Genomic DNA, 22,380 nt, shown 5'->3' on the forward strand with positions numbered 1-22,380 from the left:
TGCGTCTATTTGATTCTTCTCGAGGAGGTATAACTTATTAAGGGAGTATCATCTGAATGGCAAAGTAACCTAAGCAAAGGAGGACTGTCCTTTAGAGCTCTGTCACATTATAGTTTAGATAGGTTTTCCAAGATTTATTATGCAATATTCATTTTTAGGACTTCAGGAATTTAATTTCAAAGTTATACCTAGAAAGAAGAAGTAAACGTCTTTAACCTCCTGAGATCTTATTATCTCTGGTTATGATATAGCCTGTTTTCCCCTTAAATTCCAACTCCTCAAGGCCAGAAACTATGCTTTATTTATCCTTCTATTTTCTACTTAGTCTAGTGATTAGAATATGGTAGATACTCTATAAATATGTGATGGATGAATGACTAAATGAATACGTTTCTAAATAATCAGCCAAGCCGTCAATCAATCTATGGCTTAATTTCTTTACTTTCCAACAGTGAGTATTTTCATTTCAGCTTTAATTAAAATACGGAAAAAGGCATAATCATTCAGTTTTTAGTATTGCTCTGTGGCAACATTTCATGAAATTCAAGGTGGCCATTCTTATGTTAGTTTTGCTAGATTAACATATCTTAAAATTCTTTTCTTGTTCTATTTTATCTTCAGTTTCCAAAAGGGCAAAATATCTGTATCTGGAATAAAAGACAAATTTAAAAAAAGAGATTAATTAAGCACTTAACATTTTTTTAAACATACATTTTAGCACTAGAGGGGTGATAAAATCAATCATTTCAAATGTGCTGTATGGGGGGGTTCAATTTAATTAATTTATTTAAAAGGTGACGGAATCTGCACAATTAGAATATCAATAAAAACACAGCTTTTACATATAAAACAAACTCTGAAAGAATTTCCATTGTTATGATTGCTAAAACAACAACAACAACAACAAAAAACATGCTTTGCACAACTTTGTTATCAGGAACCTTTGCATTTGACATTTTGGAAGCAAGAAAAGGGAATGGCTTGACAAGTTGAAAAGCCAATTCATCATGATGTCTGATATTTGGGAGCTGATATTATTGTCTGCAATTTAAAGTTCAGAATTGATAAAGTGCAGTCGTATAGCCCAGCAAACAAAGGGTCTTATTGAAATATATGTACTCTGGGAAAACAACATCGAGTCACAAAAACTTGATGGTTTTGAATTTGAATGTTTATTCCTACTCCTCTCATCCCCAATTTCTACAAAAAAGTGAGTTTCTACCTTCTGCAAAAAACAAAATTGTATGTACAAAAAACCTGATTTTATATAGGGGGATTTATGAAGGGGGTTTTATATAGTGGATCTAAAAATACACTACATGACTTTTCTCATCATGGTTAAGAGACTTTTCTTAAACATGGATCATGTGGTATTTGACTATTTGTTGGCTTTGTTTCTTATCAAAATATGAAGGCACATGAAAATATGTTCAACGCTACTATGGAGATTCTGTGTAATAGGTCTTACGCTGCTATGTGCTTATACATAAGGTTTACTGGTTAGGGATTCCTATCTGGTAACATTAGCAGGCATTTTTGGGAGCATTTGCATCAGAACATAACCAGTTGGAGAAATTCTTCAGCAACTACAGCCTCAAAAGTCACAGAAGGTGCCTCTGAGTGCTCAGATGATCTCTTGTCCTTGAATCTGGTCATCCACTTTCCTTTTCATCAAAGGAATCAGCATTAAGATTGGGAAATGGGCATCAATGATTTTATGTTCATTTCTATCCTTGTCTAGCATTGACAATTCTGCTGCTCTCTCAAAGTTTGGATTGCTTCGTGTACTGTGCCCAGATTTCTTGCACTTACTCTTGGATCAACAAAGCAAAATATTCCTTTTATTCCTTTCTTACAAACACTGCAAGAAAAAGCACCTAGTGATTTGTACAATTGACAACTGCAACCATTGCTCTAGGGCAGAGTGAGGAGAACTCATATTCTCTCTAATATAGTCTAGAAGTGCCTGTTCGTCTACCTTATGACTGAGGCATGCATTTCATTGCTGCTCTGTGATCTAATTCAGAGGAGAGATAGCTGCTGCATTTACAATTGATATATAAAAATAGCTGGTTGCACTAGACATTATCTGACGTCAATGGAAACATTAAAAAGCAGTGACCAGTCTGCAGAAAGTCTTGGTTGAAGCTAGTGCAGCTCAGTCTGCAGATACTTAAGCCATACCATTTTTTTCTTTTGACAAACAGCCATCTTTTCCTATTAGAAGGTAATTTTCATCAATCATTTAGCAAATATATGGTCAAAGTTCAAGCTCTTTTCACTACACCATAGTGCATAATTCTGTGTCAAAGGTTAGCCACCTTTGAGAATGATTCATATTCTGTGGATATGTTAGGAATGGATTTATGAGGACCCTTGGAAATTTCTCAGTAGAATCCTATGTAATCTGACAGACTAACTTTTACTATATTAGCTTCCACCACGGGCTTTTCTAGAGGTGACTGATGCAGAAAGCCATTAGACTCTTAATAGTGACCAATGTAGTGCTGAGGTCCTCTTGCAAAATCTTTCCAGGATATGGAGCTTACACCAGGAACCAGATATGAATATAAAAATGCCAGACAGAGTTAGGCTCATGAGTCTGCCAAATCTGTTACTCTGTAAAACGTTCTGCTGCCCTTCCTCCAGTGTGAAGTCTCTTCCCCATTCCTCACTATCAAGCTAAATTTAATTCTGCAAATAACCCTAACAAGTCTTGCCTGACCACTCTGGCATATTATCTTTCCCCTTCCTCATCAGACTACTCCAGTTCTTGGTCATTGATCTAGCTGAAACTGTCATCAGCTCTCTCTTAATTGCACTTTCCCAAAAGAATGCCTGCCTGACCCCTGTTCATGCCATCTTTCAACATACCTTAGTTGCAATTTTTCTTTTTTTTTGAGATGGAGTCTCGCTCTGTCACCCAGGCTGGAGTGCAGTGGTGCAACCTCCGCCCACTGCAACCTCCACCTCCCGGTTTCAAGCGATTCTACTGCGCCAGCCTCCCGAGTAGCTGAAATTACAGGCATGCACCACCACACCTGGCTGATATTTTTATTTTTATAGAGATGGGGTTTCACCATGTTGGCCAGGCTGGTCTCGAACTCCTGACCTCAAGTGATCCACTTGCCTCGGCCTCCCAAAATCCTGGGATTACAGGCATGAGCCACCATGCTTGGCTGTAATATTTCTGAAATACCAATCTGATTATGTTAGCCCCTGGCTTGACAACTGTCAATGTCTCGCTGTGTGAGAGATCCCCTACCTCTATGTCTTTTAACCAGGCCAACTCATCCATATCCTAGCCAGAGGCCAACTAAACAAATCTTTGGTCTTTTAGGCCTTAGAATTGTTGATTTTTATTCTCCCTTTGCTTCTGTTATCCAATCATTCCTGCAACCACTTGCCTTGTGATACTCTTCCCTTTTACCCCTCACCCTTGACAGATTTAGCTATCTTAAGGTTGGGCAGTTGTGTTCTCTTTTAAACATGGTTTCTACTAGTCTTATGAATGCTCGGATAACCACTCTGCTTCACCAGTATCCAAACCTGGGCCTTATACTGGAACATGATTTACCACCTTCTTGGAAATGAATTAGGTACTCTCCCATTACATGCAGAATAAAACCCATGGCACAATACACAAAACCCCAACCCACTGTTCCAGACTCTCCTTCCACCAATTCCTACCATACACCTGTATATCAGCCACATAGCCCACCACGATCTTTCGTTCTTTCATCATTGTGCCATGCTGTGTCATATCATATCTTGAAAACACTTCCACTATTTTCTATTTGACACATTAATCATTGAATATCAAACTTAAATGTCATCACCTCCAACCAATTTAATTGATTCAATGTATATGTTCCCATGAAAGTGCATATTTATCTCTAGCACACGTGCTTTGTAACAGCTTCATGTTCATCTGTTTTCTTCCCTAAAACTTGACTTTCCGTAATGAAAATCAAGTTGTATATCTTTATATCCCCAGCACACAACAGAGTCTGTCAAATGATGGTTCCTCAACAAAGTGTTTGTTGATTGAACAAATAACCTACACCATGCATTTGAGCATATCTTGATTTTTTTACTTGTACTGTCCAATAATTAAGTGTATGTCATCTATACATTATTGCCTTTGATTACTCATGAGCATGATGTGCTGCAGGTATTATTTTTAATTACCTGTATACTACCTTGGTCAGTGTTCAGAATTTACATTTGATGAACTATCTTTTTTGATATTATCTTCTGATTTCTGTTTTACCTATATTATAATATTTTCACTTATTAATATTTCCTTTCAAACTTAAAATTTTAGCCTTTATCATTTCTTAGAAAGGCACTTAGATGATGGAGGATTAAAGTTTGTTAGGCCAGTTAACCTAGAGGCCCAGTTGAAGGAGAATATTTGTCACTATGGAGATGTGTAATGATACCTCCTTTGGTCATGTTTGTGTCCTTCAGTCATCATTTAATTCAACATTTAATAATTGAGAGATAGCTTTGTTTCAATCCAGACTCTGTTTCTAAATAGATCTGGAGATTTTCATGTTGTTCTTCAATTTGTGTCTTCAGCCAGTTCACGCAGCTGCCTACTCAAGACTATCCCATCACACAAGTATCTAAAACTCATTATGTTCAAAATGTGAACCAATGATCCGTCTTTCTGAATGTGTGTATTCTGGAATGTCTTCCATTTTTATATTTAGCATAACAATTTCTTGATTTTTTTCTAATTAGAAACTTGAGAATACCTTTAAATCCTTTTTCTTCGTGACCACTCCCCCATATTCAGTCTAGCATTAAATCCTGTGTTTTCAAACCCATCCATTTTTCTTCATCCCCATTGTCATTATTCTAATCCAAACCATCATTGTCTCTCTCCTGAATTCTTGCAAAGTCCTTTTATTTGCTTCCTCCAATTTATTCTCCACATAGCATCCTAGGAAATCTTTTAACAAACAAATATGATTGCTTCCCTCTCTTACTTAAAATCCTTTAATGGCATCCGATTGTCTTTAAAATAAAGTCCAAAATGCTTCTCATAGTCCACATGACTTTGCATAACCTCTTCAGTTTCATCTCAGCCTCCTCCAGCCTCTGTTTTCATTAGCCTCACTGAAACTGTTCCTGATATACAAGCATTTCATGCCTCTATCTAGGCTGCTCCCCATGCTCTTCCTGAACCTTCCTTCCTCTTCGCCTGGCCAGTACCTGCATATCCTCTAGAACTCAACTAAATCACCAATTCTTCTAGAAACCTACTGTGACCCCTAGATTAAGTTAGGTACTTCTTTTGTATGTGCATTCACCTACAACTCATAACTTTCACATATATATTTTTATCACGTTTTGTAATTATGTAATTGTGTAATAATTTCTTTTTGTTTTCCCTGCTATCATGCAAGTTTCTTCCAAGAGTACAAGTATGTTTACATATTGCTCACCTCTGTATCTATAGAATGTAGGAGAGTACCTGACAAATAGTGGTGTTCAATTAAAATACTAATTCACTGAATGAATGAATGAATGAATGAATGAATGTCTCTTTTCTGTGAGGGTTCAGCTATTAGTTGAAACTCTGAATTTTTAATTTAGGCTTGGGTGAAAGATTAACATCTCAATGGCCGAGTTGATGATACTGTCACAGGATACTTGGGGAGTTGCTTTGCCAGGCAGAAACCTCTGTAGCTGGCAGTGCCTTATGCCTGAGTATTGCTTGTGCCTGCTGGGCTCATTCCACCCATTCAGCCTGGTAGGCTGTACTCAGCTCATACTACTGGCTTGGATCCCACACCTGCCAAGGGTCAGCCAGGTGCAGAGAGGCAAGGGGTCTGTGGGCGAGTAAGCATGGGTCCAGCCACTGCACACAGCCAGGTGCTGGAACAAGTGCTGGCTCTGTGCAAGGCTGTGGCTGGACCAGATGTACCACACATGGCTTCTGCTTTGGGCGTGTGTGTCTGGATGAGGGGAATGTGGTGGCTCCTGGAAGCTTGCAAATGTCAGGAACCACAGAGCCAAAGAAAGTGTCACAGCCCTGGCTCAGGGAGCCCCTAGGTCTGGGCTCCCCAAAGGGCTGCAGCTCTACTTTCCATCTTGTTGCCTGCAACATGGTGAGGTGGAGTCGGGGGTGGGGTTCAGCCCTGTTTGTGTTACAGCTCTTTCAGTCCCACCATTTGGCAGGTCCCGAGTTCTTGTCCTGCATCTAGGAAAATGAGGTACACAGACAACTGGAGGGTGAGCAAGGTGGAGAGGAGCTTCACTGGATGACAGAACAGCTCTCAGGAGACCCGGAGTGGGTAGCTCCTTTTTGCAGGCAGGTCATCCTGATGAGTGTCCAGTTCTCAGTGGAGAGGAGGCCCGCAGTGGGTAGCTCTCTGGACTGGGGACTCTACCTGGAACTGGCAGCCTGGCTTCTAGGCTTTGGGCCATCCCTGCATAGAAAGTGGAATTTCACCCCCAACCCGCCCCTTTCTGCTGAGAAGCCTGTCTGCCTCCTGCTGCCATCAACATCATCACAATGTCACAGTGCCCAGGCTGTTTGTGGCTCAGGGGTGCCTGTGGGCTTTTGCTGAGCCACCCTCACCCCTGCTCAGTCTCCCTGCCATGCTCATCAGCACCCAAAGTCTGGAGGGAGCCAAGGTGGCAGGGGCCTGGCCTGTCAGTGCCACTGGGAGTGTGTACACACCTAGTCGGGTAGTGACAACACCTGGGCTCAGCTACAACTTTGCTCCACCCAGGAGCAGGTGCTGGGAGTAGGGAGAGGCCAGGGAGTGGGAGCAGGTACTTCTGAGCCTGTGGGGGACAGGGGTGCTTCCTGAGCTCCCAAGAAGGCAAGAATGCCCCCATGCGGAGCCTCGGCTGGGTGCTGCAGTTGCTCCCAGGAGTGTGGGGCTCCTGCCCCCCAACTCAGTAAGGGGCGAGGCTCCCACTAGCTCCGTGGCATGTGCAGCCCCAGCTGCACCTACATGGCTGCAGCCGGCATCTTTGCAGCAGCCACTCTGGATGGGCCACTGCTGCCATCAATAACAGGTAAAACATATTACAGGTTATTCTTTTTGGTAAAATTGCTTTCCTTTTGCTTGCCTTGGTGAAAGCTCTTCACACTTGAAAACAGCATGTATAGGAAAACAGTAGGTTCTATCAAGGTTTTCTCAAAATAAGAAGAGATCTTGTGATTATGAACTTGTGTTAGTGAATTGCTGAGGTTGGCATATCATTGAAAAGTCGTACGTTGCCCTTTTGTTTAGGTGCTGCAGTAACTATGTTTGTATGTTATTGTGCAGACACATGTTTTAGCTAATCACTGAGAGCCACCACTAAGCAGCTCCAATGGAAAATGCAGAGCAATCAAATCAAATCAATAAAGATGGCTGAGAGCAGTTGCAGAAAGAGGGTGGTACACACTTCATATGGTCTGACCTGTTTCAGGCCACTTTGTGTTTTTGGTTTAAATATATTTATTGTAACCATTTTGCTATTGTTAAGTATTTCAGGAGTCTTGAAAAAATAGAATAACTTTTTTTTCTTTGTTACAACTACTATATTTAGTGTAAAGATCATGAGCTTTGGCGTCAGGCAGTCCTGGGTTTAAATTCTACTTAGAGATTTTGTAATGCTGAGAACATTGTTATCCTTTAGGAGGCCTTGCTTCTTTTATTGCATGGTTATCAAGGTTGAAATAAATAACATGTTCAAAATAACCAGAAAGCTTGATAAATGTCAGTTTCTCATTCCACACACCATCCTTTGATTTTTTTACTTCTTTTTTCTTTACCTAAACTCATTTACCTTGGTTTTTCTGGTCTGTGGGGCCCTTGGTAACCTTCTTTAATTTCTAAGGTATTGGAAATTAAAGAAATTACTTTTCTATTTGAATATTGGGTTACAGATTCTCCAGAATTCTATAACTTAGGGAAATTTAAATCTTCTTTAAACATATTAGTAACTAGTAAAAAATACTATTTCTCTATTTTTACTGATGAAGAGTCTGTTTCGACTGACTAAAAGCTTTAGAATCCTTCTTTAATATGCTATATGGCCACAGTTGATCAATTTCTAGTTGAATATTGTAAGCTTAGGTTAACTAAGTTCATCTAGAATCTTATTGATTTAATATAGTGGGAGGGAGATAAATGGCTGAGAGAAAGATGGGCAATTATAATGGAGTCTAGTACAAAGATCATGGGATCTGTAGTCAAATCCTGGGTTAAAGCCATCTTTTGCTCATGTAAACTTGAATAGATAATTTAAAATCCCAAAAACTCAGTTTCTTTATTTATAAAATTGGATACTTAGTATACAATTATACAAAATAATTAGTAAACAGTCATACAAAATAACACATCCAATTATTTCATTTAATAGTCACAAAAACTTTACCAAAATTGGACACTAGCTAAAGTTCTAGTGTCCAATTTTGGTAAAGTTTTTGTGACTATTAAATGAAATAATGCATGTATAAAATTTATACACTTTATATAGGGAAGGCATTCTAAATACGATGATTTACTTTTTTCACAACAGAAGGTAAAGTGTAGTTCCCAATTCAGGCCTTTTTCTTGCATATGCAAAGGAGAGTCTGATTATGTATCTGGGAAAGAATATAATAAAAAATAGAGGGCGGAGGAAGGGAAAAAAGCGAGCAATATTTTTTCAATTCTTAGAATTTCCTAGGGCATATATATTCTAACTCATGTTTATCTGGTAGATGCTTGGAGGGAAGGAAGATGACTTTGGATGCATCCTCCATCATCACAGTGTCCGAAATTCCTGGATGCCTACCAGAGTAAACTGGTTCAGCTTTTTCTGAAGCAGACATTCCAAGCAACAAAAGAGGCCTCATCCCACCCCTCACCCGTAGACCTGATCTGGTGTCTATTGAGCTGCTGGAATTGGACAAAAAGATGGATTAGCTGGTCCCAAAGATTTTTTTTTCTGAGATGGGGTCTTGCTATGTTGCCCAGGCTGGTCTCAAACTCCTGGGCTCAAGTGACCCACCTGCCTCAGACTCACAGTATTATAGGCATGGGCCACTATGCCCATCTTCTACAAAGCTTTTAAGTGAAAGGAACAGAGCCTACTTTTAGCCCTATCCCAGGTGGCCCCATGGGACATAGTAGAATTGACTGGGCAGTCATTTGCATAACCAGGTCCTATTCATTGTGATATCACTCCCTGAATTCTCCTACTCTGGTTACCATTCAGCATTGGTAATTGGGGTAAATGAAATTCATTTCTAGAATGAATGAAAGCTAGAAAACAAAAAGGATGATAGATGACTAATACCCTTTTAGCCCTCTGCTTACCTTCAGCAACAATTCCCTCATCCTCTCTCAGCTGATAAATTTGCTTTCAATTTCACTGAGCAAACTGTGGCAATCAGAAGAGGTCCACAAGTTCTCACGCCACATCTATCCGCCAACTGGCATCCTCACCCTTATACTCACTTTCCTTTTGCTGTGGATGAGGTGTCCGTGTTCCTAGTAAGGGCAACCTCTTCAATTGTTTATCAGATTCCAGCCTTCTCACATTCTCAGGAATATTACCCCAGAAATGCTCCTCTCTTGCATCATCAATTTTTTTCTCCAGTTGAATTATTTTCACTCATCTACGTATATGCTATTATTTTAATAATCTCAAATAAACCCTCTCTTTACCCTATTTTTCCCTGTAGCCTATCACTCCATTTCTTTGCTCTCCTCTATCACAAAACCCCTCAAAAATATGGCATATAGTCTGTACTTCTAGTTCCTCCTTTCTCATTCTCTTTTAAACCCACTCAAATTATGTCTCTGTTTCTATCATTTTAGTAAAGGTGCTCTTGTCAACAATGATTTCAAGTTACTAAAGCCAAAGGTCAAATTCTCAGTCCTCATTTTATTTGTCCTTTCAGCAGCATTCAACCTGATAAATCACATATTTACTTTCTTATTGAAGTGCTTTTTTCACTGGGCTTTCAAGACACCACTCTCTCCTGGTTTTCATCCTCCTTATTGACCATTCCTTAGTCTTTACTGATTCCACTCTACCTCCCTCGTTTTAATATTGGAGTGTTCCTCGGCTCAGTACATGATCTTCTTCTTTTTTGTAGTTACACTCATTTCCTTGGTAATCTTATTGAATCTCTTGGTTTTAAGTCCTAATAACACATTAATGATTATCAATCTGGATCTTTCTCATGAAATCCAGACACATACATGCAACTGCTCTCTTGACATCTGCCCTTGGAGTTTCATGGGTACATTTAATTTATCATGTCTAGAGCGGGTCTCTGAACTTTACTTGCTTTTTACTTTTCTTCCCCCTTTTAGCTCACATCAAATCAAGTTTTCCTTAGAGCCGTCCATGCTTCTCCTTTCCTTCTCACACCATAAAAAAGTTCAAATAGATTTACCCTCACAATATACTCATAATCTACCACATCTTTTCAATCTGCTGTTACTGGCCGACGTCATCATCTGTTACCAGAACTGCTACAGTAGACTCCAAACTGGTTATCCGTTTCTACTCTTGTCCCCTTCAGTCTCTTGATAACACAGTGCCCGGAGTCATCCTGTTAAATCATAATGCAGATGATGTCAACAACTTCTCATCTCAAATAGAACCAAAGACAAAGTTCTCTTAAGGTCTATAAGGCCCTACATGATGGGTCCTCCATTACCTCTGGACAAAATTCTATTATATCAACTCCCTTGCTCCATTTGATCTTACTACAGTGGCCTTCTTGCTGTTCTTTAGTGTGCCAAACACATATCCATCTGAGGCTTTTGCACTTGTTTTCCAATTTGTGCCTCAGCATGTGCTGCCCGGAAATGAAGGCATAGAGCTTATGCGATGTTTTCAGGGAGTTCAATCCCAAGGCACAGGTGAGAAGGGCAAGAAGAGTGATGCAGGGAAGGAGGAAGAACCAGGGCAAGGACACGTTATTGAGCCTGCTTCCGGTTACTGCAGTTAGCTGCTCAGTTCACTGGAATACACTCTTGAGCAACCTTGAGTGTTCCTGGGGAACACAAAGGAAGAAGAGCTTATCCAGATGATCTTCTCTTGCGTTGGTTGAAGTTTATCCATGTGGATAAACTTCCAACTTGCACTTCCATGCCCTTCCAACTTGCACATGTGTGGGTTTAAGTGCCCACGAGTCTATAGTAGTATCAACGGGAAGTCCTGGGGCAGAATAAAAGAAGTGAAATCAATCAGAGCCCACACAGAGCAGGAACAAGACACATTGGGATCTCAGAGATATATAAGAGATGTTGGATAAACTCTCCCTGGAGTGTTCTTCTCCAGGTGTTGGTATGGCTCACTTCAGCTTTGAACAAAGGTGTTCTTTTCTCAAATGCCATCTTCTCAGTGAGATGTTTTCTCACTCTCTTTTAAAATTGTAGTTCCCTATCCGCTTTCACTGCTTTATTTTTCCCGTATCACTTGCTAAAATGCCATAAATCTACTTATTTATTTTGTTTATTGCCTGTCTCCTTCACTAAACTTTAAGCTGCAGGAGAGCTGTGAGTTTGGTGTGCCTTATTCATAGTTGTATCCCCAGCCTATCACATAAATAAATACATTCAATAAGTACTTTGTTAGTGGATTATTTATAGAAATTATTGAAACTGAGGTGGTGAGCTTTTGTGATAAGCTTTGAATTAGATATATGAAACATGTTAACCAATGCATAGATTATGTGTTTCTTTTGTCAAATAATCAAATATCCTAAGCATTAAAAGATAGGGTGCAATATTTCTTAGGCGGATTCTAAAGCAAATTATTGAATGAGAAGATACATTAATGTTCACTGATCAACAAGACATTTGTTTACACAGCTTCTTTATTTCTCTAAATTGCCTTTTATTGATCGGTTTATTAAGTCTCTATGGAAATAACCACAAGGGTTGGCAACAAACTTATTCTTTGTTCTTCCCTCTCTTGGATGTTAACAGTGGGTCCCTGTGAGTTAGATAGTGATAGCAGAAGGCTTATTAACATCACTTTCTGAGCAAAAGGGAATGTGGAAACAAGAAGGTGAAATGAAAAAAATGAGTAAAATTAGATCCCATAAGCTTACATAAGAATCATAAATTATGATATATGTTATTAAAAATAGTCATTATTGATCTTCCTTAGCTATTCTAATGCTTCCAGAAGTAATGATGTCCTCTGCAATTATAAATGAAGGGAAGGGAAGGAAAGCAAATAGTAGCAATGGCACAGCTACTTTATAATTTTCTTGTAATCATTGACATTATTTTCTTCAGGGGCCATTATGGAGTATTGATGAATCATTGATCTAGACATGCCTGCATCCTGATTCAATGATTTATTAGCTTATATGGACTTGGTCAAGTTATTGAACTTGTCTAAGTCTTGATTTCCTTATTTGTAACATAGAGATGATAATATTCAAGCTTAAAGTGTAAATTTTTGATAAATAAATTAGAAAATATAAGGAAAGCACAAATACATAAAAGATATTTGATAAACTCTGCCTGGAGTTTAGGTCCTCTATTGTTAATGTTTGTCAGAAAACAGCAATGTAAAAATAAATGGTAGGAAAAGCATGAAGTAAGAAAGAATAATTTAGATATAATATTAATAAGACTTTTAAAATAAAAATAATAATTCTGTGTAATGATGGTTTCAATTTTATTCATAATAAACATAAAAAGCATTGTAACAGGCTAAGCATTGAAGGTCACTATGTTTAAGTGTTACACAAATAGAACATATCAGGTGACATATTTAGCCTCCAGTATTTTGGTGTTCCCTTAGCACTTGTATAATTTAGAGAAACTCTCTTGTCTCCACAAAAGTTCGTGTCCTAGCGGTCTAGAATACCTCATTAAGCAATACATGATTGAACTCAGTTTACAAAGTAAGAAAATTGGTTAACCGGATGTGCCAATTATCAGTTTATTGCCTCAGCTCCAAATTCATATTTTAGTGCCTGCTTTCTGATAATATAGACTTTAAATAGGTTTTTTTTGTTATCTGGCTCCATGTTAGGCTTTACCAGTGGAGGACTTGGAGGGAGTTTAGAGGAAGAAAGCGTCATTTTCTTCCTGGTCCCAGTTTGTTCCTCCTGCCAGGATCCTGCAGCGTGATTTCTCTAGTACTGGGCCTCTCAATGCCCAGCTCCTGCAGTGCCCAGCTCCTGCAGTACACGGTGCCCAGAAGCACTCATTGACCAACAACTGCCCCATGGAGCCCCTTAGATGTTTTTTTTCAGCAAGGCACTTGTGAAGGGGCACATCTCTGTGCGCAGTTTTCCCTGAACCCTCTTGTGCAACACTGCAACAAATTCTGAGGCGTTACCTCTCCCTCTGGATGGTTTTCTTCGGAGAGCAGACTGCCATCAGGCTCCAATGGCACAGCATCTCAGCACCTTTTCTGACATCCAGTGAGCTATTGTTTTGCCCTCCCCGGTGAAGTATGAATCTCAACCCTTTGGGAAGTTCTTACTTGGATGCTGTACTTAAGCCCTAAGGGTGGGTATTGCTCCTTATTTCTGCTATTCTTATATTCCTTATAGTTCTCCTTACTTCATGGTAGCCTGCCGAGACCAGCTCGGTCAGGGAGACCCTAACCCAGCGGTGCTAGAGGAATTAAAGGCACACACACACAGAAATATAGGGGTGTGGAGTGGGAAATCAGGGTTCTCACAGCTTTCAGAGCTGACAGCCTCGAACAGAGATTTACCCAAGTATTTATTAACAGCAAGCCAGTAATAAGCATTGTTTCTATAGATTATAGATTTACTAAAAGTATTCCTTATTGGAAATAAAGGGATGGGCTGAAATAAAGGGAGGGGTTTGGCTAGTTTTCTGCAGCAGGAGCATGTCCTTAAGGCACAGATCGCTCATGCTATTGCTTGTGGCTTAAGACTGCCTTTAAGCGGTTTTCTTCCCTGGGTGGGCCAGGTGTTCCTTGCCATCATTCCAGTAAACCCACAACCTTTCAGCGTGGGCGTCATGGCCATCATGAATATGTCACAGTGCTGCAGAGATTTTGTTTATGGCCAGTTTTGGAGCCAGTTTAAGGCCAGATTTTGGGGGGCCTGTTCCTGACAGTAGCCAATATTCCATTTCTTCAATCCTCTGTTACAGTTAATAATTACATATTAAACGTTACCTGTTCAAATTAGTGTGGTTTCTGTCTCCTGTTTGTTTCTAACAGAAACACTAGAGAGTCTATCTGGTGCTATATGAGACAATGAGAGAGCAAATATGTTCTGTTTAAATGTCACTTTTAAATTTGTTAACACAGGGTTCATTCTGTTATATCTCTTGAAGTGCAATGTTTTGAAAAATGGTAAAATTTATTTAAAGAAGGGTTATTGATCATGTAATCATTCTACCTGAGAAGAGGTCTACGGAAAAATGCAATGAAGAGAAGTTGTAGAAAAAATAGACTATTGAGCAGAGTATACCAAACCATTATTTTTTAAAGTTACTTAAAAATGTGAGAATGTTTCTGAAGTCCAGGACTTGTATTTCTTTTTATATTGTCAGCATTATAAGAAAAAATATTTCAAATGAATTTTTATGTATTAATAATTTAAATTCTATTTCATGCTATTTTGATTTAAATTAAGTTCACTGAACAACTAACCTACTGAATTGTAGAAGGATCTATCAAAAGAAAGATGGATGATATATATATTATTTTGTAACACATGGTGAATATTTCAGCATTTCTTTAGGATGTATACCAATTTTTAGTGGCCTGAACAGTATCCCTCCAAATCCTTGCATACCCTGAATCTCAGAATGTGACCTGGTATGGAAATACAGTAGTTTCCCCTTACCCGTGGGAGTTATATTCCAAGACACCCAATGGATGCCTGAGACCAGGAATAGTACTGAACACTATACATACTACACATAAATTTATTTTTCCTTCTTTATAATTTCATGGATAGGAGATGCATTCTTGCCATAGATCTTAGCAACCCCATCATACAACTTATTTTTCTTAAAAATTTTCTCCTTTTTGCTTAAAGGAAGCACTTTATGGCTTCTCGTTGGCATATATGAATCATCAGCATCCCTATGCTTGTGCTTTGGGGCCATTTTTAAATAAAACAAGAAATAACTTGAACATAAGCACTGTGATACCGAGAAAGTTGATCTGATAACCGATCAGATCGGGACAGAGTGAGATTCCTTATGCTACTCAGAATGGCAGGAAATTCAAAACATATGAATTATTTATTTCTGGAATTTTCTGTGTAATATTTCCAGACCACAGTTGACTGTGGGTAACTGAAACCTCAGAAAGTGAAATGGTAAATAAGAGAGGACTGTAGGATTTTTACAGATGTAATTAGTTAAGATGAAGTCATATTGCATTAGGGTGGGCCCTATATCCAATGAGTGGTGCCCTTATAAGAAAATTAGAGGACACAGAGATAAGCACCAAGGGGATAATGTAATGATGGCAGCAGAGATTGGAGTTATGCATTGACAAGCCAAGGGATGCTGAGAATTGCCAACAACCACCAAAAGCTGGAGGAGAAGCATGGGATGGCTTTTTTCCTTTGGGCCTCCAGAAATAACCAATACTGTTGACACTTTGATTTCAGACTTTCAGTATTCAGAACAGTGAGAGAATACGTTTTTGTTCTTTTAAACCATCCAATTTGTTATGGAAGCCTTGGGGAACTAATGTGCAATTACCATACGAAGTATTGGGGATTCACAGGTAAATAAGACAAGAACATTCTTGTTCTCATAGGGCTGCTGATCTTATTTTGAATTTTCAGTATTAGTTTAAAAACTTATTCTTATATTATGTACTTTTGATTAAGAAGGTCTTTTTCTTATAACTCCATAAGAAATTGTAACTGCTGAAATAGTGACCAGAATTTGGGAATGTGGCCTTGTGGAAGGCCTTATTAGATGGGGGCATCTGAATTAGATTAAAAAAAGTATCTTTTAAGAGAAAATCCTGCAGAAAATCCTATGAAGCACCTAAATATTAACACACACACACACACACACACACACACACACACACACACACCCCCCACACTATATTTCATCCACTTTCCTAATTCAGATATACCTTATCTCAGATATCAGGTAGATGTGGTTCTGCTAACTATTTTAATAGTGACCCTGATATGTGTTGGCTGTGAATGAGTTACAATTCTCTTGTTACTCATCAGGTCAATAGTGACCCTGACATGGTTTGGCTGTGAATGAGTTACAAATTCATCTTGCATTGTAACTTCCACAATTCCCATGTGTTGTGGGAGGAACCCGGTGGAGGTAATTTAATCATGGGGGCAGGTCTTTCCCATACTATTCTCATGATAGTAAGTAAGTCCCATGAGACCTGATGGTTTTAAAAACGGGAGTCTTCCTGCACAAGCTCTCTTCTCTTGTCTGCTGTCAGGTGAGACATACCTTTCACCTTCTGCCATGATTGTGAGGCCTCCCCAGCCACGTGGAACTGAGTCCGTTAAACCTCTTTCTCTGTATAAATTACCCAATCTCAGGTATGTCTTTATCAGCAGTGTGAAAACAGACTAATACAGACCCCAAGAACTGAGCTGTTCACGTTGGGATCTCCTGCAACTTGTATTGATTGGGGAGGAAATAATTTGGTACTACCACGGCTGTAATTTTCCCCCACTGTTGAACCATTAATTTGACCACATTAGCACCTTCTTCTGAAAGTTGTCTCAGAAGAATTGCCTGTTATTTCCTCCACAGTGACAATTCTAGCCTGCATCTTATTAAGACTAAACAGCACACCTAATACCTTCTCACATATTATACATCATAGAAACTTTCTTTTCCCCTCTTTTTATAGAAACCATTGGGTTTATTTTTATATTCTCTGTGGTGCTTTATTTAGTATAATGTGAATTTTGAATGAAGACCTACTTTATTATATGATGACTGTGGGGATATACGTTTTTAAACTTTTCAATTCTGACCGCTTAATTAAAAATTTCTTTCTGAAATGTGAATAATTACTTAAAAGCACACTATTTTCCAGATGATAAGTTAACATTGAAAAAATATTAACTAAAAAGTGACTCCAAGGAAAATATATATGGATGTTTTCTCTAATATTTTTGCAACTTCTCTGTAAGTTTGACATAATTTAAAATTAAAAAGCAAAAGAAAAAATCAAAAAGTAAGAATTAAAATTCGACTTAATGTTAGTTTTTACTTTTTAATCTCCTCTGGGATTCGGAACTGAAGTCAAAACCATCAAGGCCACCCTAATGAGTAAATAAAGGCAATGCCCACCTACATGGCATGGTTTCAGAGGTATTGGGAAACTTATGTAGATGACATCTCCTATTTGTGCCTGACTAGAGCACCTTCTAACAGCTTGTAGTGGCAGAACTTAGGTTTTTCTTGTAAGCCCCCTCTTCCTCATTTACAGTTCACTCATAAGGATGGGGCTGGCAAAGGCCCAGCCAATCAGTCCATTCTATTCTCATACCCAGTGCTTGTTTGGGCAATTGCCTTCAGGCCCAAATCAGATCAGTGAAACTCAGTATGTTTCTAGGTTGAAACTATTAGGAAAACATATCTTTGGTCATCTTGACTCAGTATGGAAAGATCTTCCTTAAGAATAGTCAATGCAGACAGAGGAAAATAAAACAGATGGGGAAAACTCAAGCCCGGATGATATTGTTTGAGACCCCAGATCCAGTTATCCCCAAAGCTGCTGCTTTTTCAGTTCCAATTAGTTTGAAAAATGTCTCCCTACCTCATGTTTTTGGTTAAAATGATTTTAGTTGGGTTTCTGTCATTTGCAAACTGATCAGGTTAAAATTAGATTGGAACTGAGAAAGTGTAATCTGCATGGCCATTTATCAGGTTGGAATAACAGAAAGATATAAATAAAGCCAACTCTGCAAGGAAAGAGACACTCACACGAGGACACACTGCAGCTCTAAGGTGTCAATACAGCCCCCTTCTGGAATGAGTATGGCTGTTTTAAATTCTATCAGGAAAAGTAAAGCATTGCACTTGTGCATGTGGGATTTAAGTCACTTTGACGCAGAGAAGCAGCCTCAATTCACAGCCTAGGAGCAGAGCTTTCGATAATGAGTTTCTGCACACAACATTCCATAGCTATATCACTTTGTAGGGTGAAAGGAAACAGGACTCTGAGTCCGCTTTGCAGTCTAGACTCCACTAGACTTTACAAAGCCCTGCTTTGCTTTGAGTCTGTCAAAATACTGTTTTGTTTAAATTTCATCTAAACTCCACTCTTACACAGAACTCTGTAACAACCTATATTTTTCTTTGGTGAGATGAACTTTGCCGTGGGTAAATAAACCTGATTTTGTTAGACTTCAAGTAATTACTGGTGGTTTTGGTTTGACTAGGACTGGGAAACAAAAGGGTTTTTAATTATTATAGCTCTCTCCCCCACAATAATTCTTGCATTCAAATTGCTTTTATAATTAGAGATCTGGTCATTTATTCATCTGCAAAGCAAATCTCATGAACATTTGAGATTATGAAGCAGGTTTTTTGAAGCTGGACTCCATAGCCTGGCTACTGACAGTGGGATGCCTGTGATAGTAGCCTCAGTATCATTGGGACCTTGTTAGAAAGGCAGAATCTGGGGCCGGTCTCTGATATGCTGAATCAGAATCTGATCCTTTATGAAGATCACTATGTAGTTGTTTGCACAATAAAGTTTGAGAAGGGCTGCTCTGAACAGTCCTAGGAGTTTCCATAGAGCCTCTCAGGAAAGCTAGGGAAAGGGCACACAAAGCCACTGGCCTTCCTCTATGACAGCCATCCTGTAATCTATTGCTTTGTGATTTCATTTTTCTGTAAACACTCCTTTATAGTAAAAAAAAAATGGAAAAACTGCTATTTTAAGCCACATTAAATACTTCATTGTAAATGAACTCATCATTTTGTTTGTGTGTGTGTGAGAGAGTAAGTTTTGTTTGGGGTGAACAGGGGAAGGAAGAATTCTACTAAGGAAAAACTTGGAACCCAAACACAAAGCCCCCTACTCAGTTTTATTGTTTGCCTGTCTGTGTGGAGATGGCTGCTAGCAGGAACTGCTGGTTGCTTTAGACCACACACACATGGGGTTCTAGAATGATTCTAAATAACAGAGCTGGGAGGGTGGGTCTCTCAGAGCCCTATTTTTATAAAAATTAAGAAATCAACTAGGATAATGTCTTGAGAGAATGAGAAGCCAGGAAGATAAATTTGATCAAGAAGAAAGCTCTGGTCCTCAAAGGGGAGTAGCAATTTTGAGAATAGCACAGTGATTGTCACTGGAATTCATTTCTGTCTCCAGGCCATAGTCGAGAGAGAGGGAGAGGGGGAGGGGGATAGGTAGTGGGAGAGAGGGAGGGAGAGAGAGAGAACCAGGTGTAAAAATGATATGCCTGCAATCCCAGCACTTGGGAAAGGTGAGGCAGGAGGATCACTTGGGACCAGGAGTTCAAGACCAGCCTGGGCAACATAGTGAGACCCTGTCCCTACCAAAAATTAAAAAAAATTAGCTGGGAATGGTGGCGCATGCCTACAGTCCCAGCTACTAGGTAGGCCGAGGTGGGAGGATCACTTGAGCCCAGGGGCTGGAGGCTGCAGTAAACCATGATTGCGCCACTGCACTGGACTCCCGCCTAAGGTACAGATGGAGACTCTCGTCTCAAAAAAAAAAAGAAAGGAGCCTCCACTCCTCTGATCTTGGGTAATTATTAGAACATAAGAGCCCTATATCTGAGCCTGTCTGTTAGAATGTAACATAAAGTGAGGAGAAGCATTTTCTCACCTAGCTTTACTTGGCCATAGTCCAGCCACCCCTTTAGTCCCAGAAGACTCCACCTTTGTAGGATGCCCAGCTGTGGATAAGCAGTGCTAACTGGGCAGATTGCTGGGTCTGGCAGAGAAAAGGCAGAGACCAGAGACTGCAGTGGGCATCAAGATGAGAAAGAAGCACAGGCAGTAGCCAGAAGTAGTGGAGTTTAATATAAATCCAACAGGAAATAATGGCAAAAATGGAAATTATTTTTGCAACAACCTAGTATCTTCTGGGCACTCAGAAGAGCATGGGGTAAGAGGTAGTCTTCCAAAAGGGTATGTGAGCAGCGGTCTTCTGTGGGAGCAGGAATCTGTGGAATTTTAGTTAATAGTTTATGCAACCCCACATGTATGTATGAGTGAATGAAAAATTTATAGGGATTTTGGGAAAATTTAACAGGACATTTTGTTGAAGCTCAAAATGTAACCTCCTCCCCAACTCTTTTTCACTCTTTTTAGAATAGATAAGCCAAGTTCCCATGGTTGAATATTCTTCAAAAAGATTTAGAGTTCACTTTAAAGCCTAAGAGACAGGGTCTTTTACTCTTATAGAGAACACTACGCAGTGTATTTTCCCCCAGATTCTCCTCATTTTCTCAGTATTTCTCCGAGGAATACAAGAGGTAGGAATACTGCCTTATGGTTTTTGGAACCCTCATTACCACCTATCAATACTTAGCATGTATGTGACCCTCATCAAGCAACTGTCCACAGTTTGATTGGGTCACAATCAGCCTCACTTTGATTTCATTGTTTCCAAACATGTTTTAATACCTGCTATGTCCTAGGAATACAAGAATATTTTACCTTCAGTGCTTAAATCGAAGGCTAATATTCTTATAGTCGTAAGAGAAAAGGATTATTGGTTCTAAATTAAAATGTTCTGCCTTATCCCCATACTGTGTAGAAACCAGTCTACAGGCACATTTTTTTTTTTCTGAAATGAAAGAGCACAATTTAATAACAGCTGGGTAGTTGTGTTGAGGCAAAATATTTTTTCTTGTTTCTCAGTATAACTCCAGGAGGTCAAGCTTACATATTCCTGTGAAGAAGTAAGTGCGAATAGAGAATAAGGGTTCTGCCAAGAGGTGCTTCGGGAGCTGCCAGCATTGGTGTTCTCAAACACCTCCTCTCCCTGTCACTATGGCACTAAGGCCCACTTGTTAGAGTTTAATGTGGTTCACCTTTGCCTCACAGCTCCAGATGTTTCCAGGAATAATTCTGTCCACAGGATTGAAGAGTGAATATGGTAGCAGTGCCCATCACATTTAGATTCACTTCTTTCTACTTAATTCCAGTGCAGCCATTATTACGGCTTATCGCTAAGAACATACATTGAACCACACATCGAGAGCCGATGATGAAACCTCTTACTGTGCTACAGTATTTTTTTCCTCCTGAAAAGAATTATCTCCTTCAATTCCAGATGATGTTTTTACCCCTTTGATGTAGGAAGCACCGTATTTTTACCTTACATGGAGGAGATACCTCTTTTATTTATGGGGTCAGCTTACCTGAGATGCAGAAGCCTACTTGTTAGTATCTCAGTGGTGCGATCAGCCTCTTCTGTGGAGCAAAGGCAGTTTCTTCTGAAGTCTGGAGGTGAGGGGAGAAAGGAAAAGGGATAGAGCTCTGCTTTTTCTGTTTTAAAGCTACAGCTAGGAAGTGGCCACCAGCTTGCACACAGTGCCTTGTACATAGTGGCAAAGTTTGTGTCAGGGAGAGAACAAGAGTCTACTCTTCATTGCATGTGGTCATGACCAACCTATTTCCAATTATACTTATTTTAGAAGTTGTCCCTTTCTTCTCAGGCTTTCAGGAATAACTGTGTTCAAACCATTTTATTATCTGGGGATATTACTTTGAAAATGTCATTGAGAATGAATGCTTTGCTTGGAGAAAAAATAGTGCCACTTGTTAGCTCAAGTGAGAGACTACCAAAGATGTACTTTGTCCATTTTCCTAGGAAACTTTTTAGAAATGTTTTATAGTGCTTAGCGGGGAGGCTGCCACAAAGTAGGCAAATGTTTGCTGAATGACAAAATAAATGAATAAGAGCTCCGATGAAGCTACAGCGATATTATGTTAAGGACACACAAATATAGTTGTGTGGATTATTATTTGCAGACATACACTACTTCTTGAATGCAGCAATCATTACAGCTTTATAAATAGAAATCCTCTAGTGTCATGAATCTACTAATGTGTATTAGTAGAGTCTTTGGGGGGATTTATGTCTTTGCTCAGCCCCAGAGATAATCTTGGACCATATTTATTTGCTTGACTATTTTTATAATAATATTACAATGCTTAAATTTTGTTTTAAGCATGATTTAAACCCCAGCAGGTGGGGTTTACTTGGTGAAATACAAAGGCAATTCCACTTCTGAAATAATGTCTCATATATTAGGTACCATGCAGGCTCAATAAAAGTAGATAGATTTCCTTCACCCAAAGCTTTTAACAAAAAAAAAAAAAAGAAAAGAAATTATGTTTTATATTAATATACTATGTTACTATAATATTGCTACATTGATATGGGCCTTTCTCATAATATCAGAAGTGAAGT

General features: G+C 39.1%; 1 long non-coding RNA gene across 1 annotated transcript; it reads right to left on the reverse strand.

The window, feature by feature from the left end:
• Positions 1 to 456: 456 nt before the first annotated feature.
• LOC131381747 (uncharacterized) lies at positions 457 to 10,521 on the reverse strand. Its single transcript, XR_009210652.1, has 2 exons — positions 9,459 to 10,521; positions 457 to 647 (listed from the first exon to the last, which is right to left on the reverse strand). It is a non-coding gene; the product is annotated as an uncharacterized LOC131381747 (long non-coding RNA).
• Between the last annotated feature and the right edge of the window lie 11,859 nt (positions 10,522 to 22,380).

The sequence above is a fragment of the Hylobates moloch genome, unplaced genomic scaffold, assembly GCF_009828535.3.
Source record: "Hylobates moloch isolate HMO894 unplaced genomic scaffold, HMol_V3 SCAFFOLD_17, whole genome shotgun sequence".
Classification (NCBI taxonomy): Eukaryota; Metazoa; Chordata; class Mammalia; order Primates; family Hylobatidae; genus Hylobates; species Hylobates moloch.